We start from the raw sequence: 9408 nt of genomic DNA on the forward strand, positions 1-9408 counted from the left end.
CCAAAACATTACTAAAACAGCTATCCCTCTTGAACAGAATGAGATCATTTTACCAATCTTGGTACACCTATGTATGGGCTCATCTGTGGTCGTGTGAAAAAAACCAACAACCCTGCAGCGACTGGCCACTTTGTGGCGCTATAAAATGAAAAAACAAACAAACAAACATGAAAACGGCTATAGCTACACAACAGTCAGTTCGATTGACTTGAAAACTGGCAACGTGGTGTCTTTGTCCAAGGTGCCGCAATTGCCTATAAGGACATTCGCATATCTTAAAAAACACGGCTGTCGTCGGCCAATGAAGTTCGAGCGGCTGTCAGATAAGGTTGACGGAGGCCGATCAGAACGAAACGTGCTGGGCAAGTTTACCTCACGGCCCTAGAGGCCTGTGAGAATTTGAAAGAAATTGGCAACCCTAGTTTTGAGTTTTATATTGTGTAGGTCTCCCGCTAACTGGTTAACTCACATTATTACTGTCTTACTGAAATACTTCTTCTAATCAGTTGTGGACCACTATTACCTATAACGGTGTCTATTAATGCAGATTGTTTGTCATTCTCACTACTTTGAGGAAATATTTGTTTTACCAACGTTTATGTTACATCAGATCATTCACTCTAGAGCTCGGCTAATGTATACATGCACTGTAATTGATACAGTTTCCACATATTCACCGCAATATATTAGAAAAATACTCAGTTTGTTGATGGACATGCACTTGTTAATGCTGATGGTGAGGAATTACAGTTGCAACATCTCATAATGTACCTCAAACTGAGTAGTCGAGTCGTCCTTGTGATGGAGGTTCGGGTTGAATAACTAGTTCTTCCAGTGTTTCATCATCGGACTCGTGCTCGCATTGATATGGTCAAATCAACGTCATCGTTCGTTACTGTGTTTAGTTTGCAGTGTAGGAAGCCTCAGGACAGCTGGCAATGGGCGGTTTTGTTTTCGACGCGCTGTACGCGGTAAACCAAGCACAACAGACTGTGCTGTCTGGCCAATCAGAGCAGAGTATTGCTCTGTTGATGCAAATTGACTTACAAAATCCGGTGTTGTGTGTGTTGGTGTATCGACCACCCAAAACAAATAAGAACTTTATTCCTGAGTTCACTGAGTTTTTAGGGGGAATCATGACGAAGCATGATAGACTCTTGATGATCGGGGATTTTAATATTCATGTGTGTTGTCCCTCAAATGTGCTGGCAAGAGCCATTAAGATTCATTTAATCTTGTCCAGTCTGTGACAGGCCCGACACATAAACATGGACACACCTTGGATCTTGTTTTATGTTATGGTTTGGCTGTATGTGATCTTGAAATTACTGGTACTGGTTTCTCTGATCATAAGTCTGTTGCTTTCAAAATTTCTCTTTCATACCCTGTGGGGAAATCCTGTTTGTCCCCTCGCAGGTGTCGTACTATGAACTCTGAAACTATGGAAGATTTTTGTAGTATGTATAATGAGGTTGCCATTTCCAATTTGTATTATGAAAGTTCACCATCGCATTTGTATGCGGATGTGCTACTATCTTCTTCTTACTTTTGCATGCACCAATATTTTAGATTCTATTGCACCTCTGAAGGCCAAAATTATAACCATGGTTAAACGATTCCACTCCGTCGGTTGTGTAGACGTGCAGAGCGAAAAGAATTAGCTCAAAGTTTCTCACGATATTTTTAAGGGCCTGTTGTCAAATTATCAGGAAATGGTCAAAACTGTGAGGGCCAAATATTTTTCTGATCTTATTGAAAAGAATCTCCATAATTCTAGAGTTTTATTTAGTACATTGAATGCAGTGATAAATCCTCCTGCCTCTGATGGTATTGATGTCTCTGTGCAAACTTGTGAAACTTTTGAAAAGATTGCTGGTATTAGATCTTCTATTCAGCCATCTGATCATGATCCTTCAATTCCTCCGTCGACTGCCTCTGCTGTCTTTCACCAGTTTGAGCCTGTTTCTATTTCGACCCTGGCAAAGATTGTTAAACACTTGAAGCCTTCTACTAGTCCCCAAGATATTATTCCGACCCGTATTTTTAAACAGATTTTTGATGTCACTGGCCCTAGTATTTTGATCCTAATAAATTGCTGTCTGGCTACAGGTTCCATGCCAGCCTATTTAAAACGCGCTATAGTGCAACCTTTAATTAAGCAATCAAATTTGGATCCTATAGATTTATCAAATTTTTGACCAATTTCGAAACTACCTTTTCTCTCAAAGGTTCTAGAGATGGTAGTTTTTAGTCAATTACAAACTTTTTTAGAGAAAAATTCAATGTTTGAAGTTTTTCAATCAGGATTCAGGGAAAAACACAGCACAGAATCTGCTCTTTTAAAGGTTCATAATGATAATCTATTAAGTGCTGATTCGGGATCCTCAACAATTTTGGTGTTATTTGATCTTAGTGTGGCATTTGATACAGTGGATCATAACATCTTGGTCTCTCGATTGGAACACCATGTTGGAGTGCGAGGAATGGCCCTTCAGTGGTTTAAGTCCTATCTAACGAACCGTAGTTTTGCAGTTAAACTTGGCGAATGTTTGTCGACTTCAAGGGTACCTCAAGGGTCCATTCTTGCTCCCCCTTTGTTTTTGTTATAGATGCTCCCTTTGGGATCTATTTTCAATAAACATGGTGTCTCCATTCACTGTTATGCCGACGACACGCAGATTTATCTGCCATTCAAAAAGAATAACAAGAACGCTTTAAGTCTGCTTTTGGACTGTCTAAATGACGTAAAAAGCTGGATGGCTTTAAATTATCTGAAACTTGATGATAATAAAACAGAAATTATTTTATTTGGACAAATTGAAAATTCTGTTTCTCTCAATTCTAATCTTGGTCCCTTGGCTATGTACAATAAGGCGTTTGTGAAGAACTTAAGCGTATTATTTGACAAATAACTCAGATTTGATAAGCAAATTGTTAAATCCTGCTTTTTTAAATCTGAGACTTCTATCCAAGGTAAATAGCTTTCTTTCTTTTAATGACCTTGAGAAAGTTATTCACCCCTTTATCTTTTCACGACTCGATTACTGTAATACTCTCCAGACAGCGTTGGCGCGTTTGCAGATAGTCCAAAATGCGGCCGCTAGGCTATTGACAGGTATAAGAAAGCGTGAGCACATTACGCCCATTTTGCACTCACTCCAATGGGTTGCCGATCCGTTTCCGTATAGAATATAAACTTTTAATGTTTGTTTTTAAATCCTTAAATGGTTTGGCACCTACATATCTTGATTCCTTAGTGAAATGTTATACATCAAATTGATCAGTCTCTTTTAACGATTCCAAGCTCTAGATTAAAACTTGGGGTGACCGCACCTTCTCAATCGCTGCCCCGAAACTTTGGAATTTGTTAGTCGTTCACATCAGATTGTCTCTGACTATTTCGAGTTTTAAATCATTGTTAAAAACTCATCTATTAACTCAGGCTTTTAATTCCTCTGGGCGTTGAGTCAAAATTCTCTGTTGTTGTTTTATGTTGTTTTTGTGTTGTCTATGTATTTATTTATATTTTATCATCTCTGGAAAGCACATTGGTGCAACTGCAGTTGCAATGAATTGTGCTATATAAAGAAAGAAAGAAAGAAAGTAGTAGCTCGCGGAAAGGCGGGATTTAGAGAGATTGATTCATCTCACGAGTCATTTGAGAATCATTGAAAATGTGATGGTGTGCAAATGTATATTATGAGGAAATTAAACATTTTTTAAAATATTTTTTTTTTACCTTTGATGCATGTGAACATGTTGTAGGAGACTCCACAACAACATTAGGAAACTTTAAAATAGCACAATAGGGGCCCTTTAAACATATATTTCCTTAGTAAATTCCCTGTTTTGGCTGTCAATGGTCTTTTCCAACTATGATCTGGGAGGTTACAGGCTTGATAAATAAAACATAATACCTTTATATGCATTTGCTTAAAGGCCTTAAAATGCTTGAACCCCATTAATTGCTGCTTGCAGCTATATTTTAATTCAGAATTAAATAATAAGCACAGCCCAGATAATTTGGTCTTGGAAGAATGTTCTTGAGATCTCTGACATCTGATTGCAGATTGTATTTTGGGAAAGCTGAGCACTATCTGAGACACTATTATCCAAAGTGATTTACATTGCATTAAAACATTTTTTCCTTCATGCATTCCCTGGGAATCAAACCCATGATCTTGGCGTTGCTAGCACCGTGCTCTACTGTTTAAGCTAAGGGAATAATTTCTGGATTGTCTTCGCACATGGTTTGATTCCTTGATCCAATCCGGAGTGTGATTCATCGGGTCTCATTTTACATTATATACATTATAGTATGGTCTATTTCCTGCTAGGATGACAGACTGCTTTTGAACCATATGAACTCCATGATCAAATGGACTCCACCAAAATCTCTAGTGCTTTAGAAACTCTAAAGGAGAAAACTTGTGAGATTACTTTTTCTCAGGAGGAGAATCACAGAATCAGTAGACTCTAAGAGAAACAGACGAGCAATTGAAGAGATCTCCTCTGTGATTTTTCTTTCCCTCGGGTCGGATCCAGCACTCACCTATAGGAATGGAGTTGTGATAGCTCTTTCAGATGTATTGCATCTAGCCTCTCTTGATAAACGTGCAGATAGCGAGTGAGCACGCACGGTCGATAATGTAGTGAGCGCGTGGGCACCGTCCATTAAATAGCAGTTAATTACCCTGCATTGGAGATGAAAGGCTCATTTGTGAAACGGCCTCCTTCTCGCATTGATGAAATAGCTCTTCAAGTTCACACACGTGTTCTCGAGCAAAGAAATGCGGACGTTCGACATGTGCGGCATCCTAATGACGCCGCTTCAATCACAGGTAAATTTTTGCACAATCATGACACGTTCCTAAAGGGGGGAAAGCGATGGAGGTTTATAAATAGAATGGTATCCAGGAGTGAATTTCCAAAGTAGCGTAAATAATTCATGAGCCTTCATTACTGTTATCGACCGTTTCCTGTGTCCTCTCGCGCGGCCAAACCTAACAGATAATGTCTTCCTCTGAAAGAGGGGTGATTGATATAAGTGTAGGCTTGCTTCCGAACAGGACAGTTTTCCCCTTCGAGAAGGTTTCCTGCTCTTCCCATTTCTTTGTTTTCTACACACACACACGCGCACACACACGCTCAAATTCACTCTGCTCCATTGCATCCCAAGCAGGCGTATTAGTAATCCATCAATGCTATTTCCAGTCCGTGGTCTCGCTGGTTGGCAGGGAGGAAAAAGGATTGGAGGAGAGACCTTGGATGCAGACAGTCCTTCGGCTTGCCATCGTGGCAAAATAATCACACAAAGGTGTCTGTGTGTCCCTAGGCCGGACTTCTGGAAAAAGGGGGATGTGAGCGGAAGAGATAAAGAAGGTAAACAAAACCGGTGACATACGCACTCGGTCCTGGGAGGCTCTGCCACATAATATAGCCGTGTCACGGGCTAGCGTGTGCCGTGGAAGTCCGGATATGGGTTGGAGTACAGAGTCGGGTGGGTGGAGGATGTTTGTTTGTTTTTTTTGGACAGTGTAACAGCGCGCGGGTGCCAAGCAGGCAGTGTATTGTAGCTCAGCTGGACTTGGAAGTACTGGGACTGAAAGAAAGAGAGAGAGAATAGAGAGATGGGTTATGTTCAGAATAGCATTTCTGGAGTGCACAGTATCCAAACTTCCTGATGACATAGTACATATGCCAGAATATGCCTTTCATTTCCAATGTAATGGAAAAACCGGAAATAATATCAGCTGTAATTTTTAAAGATGTTTTTACACAAAATTGTATTTAAAAAAACTTACTTGAAAATGAGAAATGTTGCCTTTGCAACTAACCAAAATAAAATAAGTTGAAGTTCACATTTTTTTTAAACTGAAATTTAAAGCTAAAAAAGTATTTAATAAAATAAACCATTTTCATTATTTATATAAACAAAGATAGCATTTTTTATTTTATTTTTTAGGAAAAAACTAAACAAAAACTAATATATATGACAAAAGCAAACACAAAATTACTAAACCTTCACTAAAATTAAAATTAAAACTGAAAATATACATCTAATTCAAAATATGAATAGATACATAATAGTATATAAATAACATTGAATGAACAACAATGTAGTGTACTATTTAAAACTTAGGCCATTTTCAGAATGAAATGCTATTTACATAATGTAATGTACTGTATAATGTATAACATACAGTTAAATTAGTGAATAATTCAACGATAAATGTTTCAAACATTATGTTAGCATGTTATTCCATATATATTCTGTTTATACTGCACAGTATGCAATAAGCAGTCTGCTAATACTCCACCCCAGACATTGCCATATAGTAGTGTGTGCGTGTGTGTGTGTGTGTGTGTGTGTGTGTGTGTGTGTGTAAAAGAGAGTGAGAGGGAGAAAGCCAGCAGAGGATGAAAGCACGTGTCCCAGAATTCTGTGCTCTAAGATCACGCTACCACTAGATGGCAGGCTTGTGTGTTGAATTCTGTGGCACATCCATCTCTTGCTCTCTCTTTTTAACACAGACACATCTTGAGAAAACGTGCGAGCACCGGTGCCTTTTTTCTTACAGCAGTGAATCGAACATTGTGTTTCCAGAATCGATGTGATGTGCTTGAAAAATGCGACGTTTTTCAGAGCACACGGAGACTGTTTTAATGCAGTCTCCTTTCTCATCGCCTGCTTTTGTGTTCCTCCTCGTCTGCACTCTCAGCCTCAAACAAACCAGACCGAGTGTGTGTGTGCAGCTCCAAAGAACTACAGCTCAAAATCTAGAAGGGAGGTTACATGAGGTTCAATGCTATCTGAAAATGAGATGACAACAAACTCTTTATGTCAGCCATTACACAACCTCTAAAAACAAAAATGGATGCTAGTTGAGAGATATCCTAACGCAAATTCAACCCTAGTGGTAGTTACTAACCATAGTCTTAAAAAAAAAAAAAAAAAAACTTTATGCTAGCTAGATACACTAGCCATAACAACAAACTCGTAACGCAAGTGAGTTACTAACCCTAGCAAAAACACTTTATGCTAACTTAGAAGTGCTAGCCACAATAACAAATGATGCTATAATTGAGAGATACAGACAAAGAATAATGCTATAGGGATAGTTACTAACCCAAGCTAAAAACACTTTATGCTAGCTTAGAATTGCTAGCCATAACAACAAATTATGCTAGTTGAGAGATGGTAACACTAAGTCAACCCTAACAAAAACTCTTTATGCTGTAGTGATAGTTACTAACCATAGAAAAACACTTTAAGCTAGCTTAAAAATATTAGCCATAACAACAAACTCCTTATGCATGACAGATACTATATCTTATCAAACCTTTTATGCTAGCTGCTAAATCAGCCCTAACAACAAACTCTTAAGGCTAGACAGTTACAACCATAACAAACTCTTATGCTAACTGACATGTACTTATTCTAACTGTTTATGATAGTTGAGATACAACTCACCCTAACAACTTTATGCTACAGTGATAGTTTTAGCAGAACACATTTTATGCTGGCCATAACAACAAACTTCTTATGCCAGTTGACATACAAATTCTGACACTCTTTCTGCTAGTTGCCATGTTCAATAACAAAAATGCGGTATGCTAGTCTAGAAATACAAACCGTAACCTGACCAAAATAACAAAGTCTTTATGCTAGCTTACAGATGCTAACTCTAACCTAACATTTACAACATTTGCTTTATGCTAGTTTAGAGATAGACTAATGTTTGTTCAAAATAGTTTTGTAATTTTAAGATACTGGAGTTAGGGTGACCATATTTTAGTTTTCAGAAAACAGGATGGGGGCGTGGTTGATGGGCGGGGGCGTGGTTTGGGGAGGCGTGGTTAAGGGGTGGGGGTGTTGTTGGGGGTGAATGCATCAAAAAATACTTGACAAATGCATTCACAACCTTGCAACTATGTTATTGTACTTTAATACATAAAGTAATACATCCTTTCTATTCAATGTTTGGCCCGCAACAATAGAATACTATAAAAAAAAAAAAAAAACAGTTGAGCTTTTAACACCTTTTACATGACACTTTCTTTTCATGGCCATAGCATAGGTTAAAAATCTACTACTAAAATAAAAAATCTACTACACAATAGTAGTGTAAAAAAACTACTTTTTTTCAGTATAAAAAAACAACAATTTAAATCCTCCTGATGTTCTCTTGTAGCCTATACTTTCTTTATGTGGGCTTCTAGGTCGCTAGCACCTTTATTAGACACTGACACGTACGTGCCAGCTTTGCAGTTCATGCATTCTGCTTTACACGGATCCCGACCGAAACGAAAACACAGGAATTTTCTCTGTAAATCATCTGTGAATTTACATTTGGGCTTTTTTTTTTTTTTACGCTGTTAGCTACTTACATCTTATCTCGCACTTGACCGTAAACTGAAGCGCCGAGTCACGCTGCTAAAATTCTGTGAACGTAAAGTCCGCCTACTACTTGGTCAAATTTTGATTGGATTTGATTTAAAATATTCTGACATTGACGAGCAGTGACAGACCAATGAGGCACACACACGCACACAGGCCTCTGTATTCTGACGTGCTCGAGGAACGCGCTGATTATAACAAGACAGGCAAAGGCGAAGCCGGTTTCATATGTTTTGTGTGCAAAGGCAAGCGTGTATGTAAAGTACACGCTTAATGGCCCAATGAAAAATAATGAAAACCAGGACATTTTCATCACTTTATAAAAAACAGCCAAGGACGGCCAGGACAGGACGTGAAAACAGGACGTTTGGTCACCCTAAATGGAGTCATGTTTCCAACCTTAGGCCTTACACAGTGGTATTTACAAGGTAACTTTGCCATTTTTTGGCACCGTGCTTTTGTACTGTGTATCACGCACTATGGTATTCTTGAAAGTAAATAGTCCTAGTACACTGACAAAAAGTGCCATGACATGTACCATGGTATGTTTCAAAGTACCATAGAATAACCATCCGATACCATCATTGTACTACGGTACACAATAGTTTTTGTAAGGGCATGTTTTTGGACATGTACCATAGTACTTTTCCTTGCAGTACCAGATAAATACCATGGTATATGAATATGATAGTCATTCAGTCGTACGGTATATCACAAAGTATTATAGTATAACCATGTCACGCCATCACTGTACCATCCCTGCTGAAAAAAGAAAAGAAAAAAACAGCTAAAACAAGTCCAAGTCAGATGGCTAGTTTTATCTGGTCTCCCAGGCTGGTTTTAGAAGGGTTTTGGACCCTTCTTTTAGCTGACCAGCTGGGATACCAGCTTAAACCAGCTAAGACCAGCCATCTTAGACCAACAATGCTAAAACCTAGGCTGGTTTTAGCATTGTATTTTCAGCAGGGATAATACCAACAAACTACAAAAACTGTACTGAAAATAAG

This window comes from Rutilus rutilus (assembly GCF_951802725.1).
Source record: "Rutilus rutilus genome assembly, chromosome: 2".
Taxonomy (NCBI): domain Eukaryota; kingdom Metazoa; phylum Chordata; class Actinopteri; order Cypriniformes; family Leuciscidae; genus Rutilus; species Rutilus rutilus.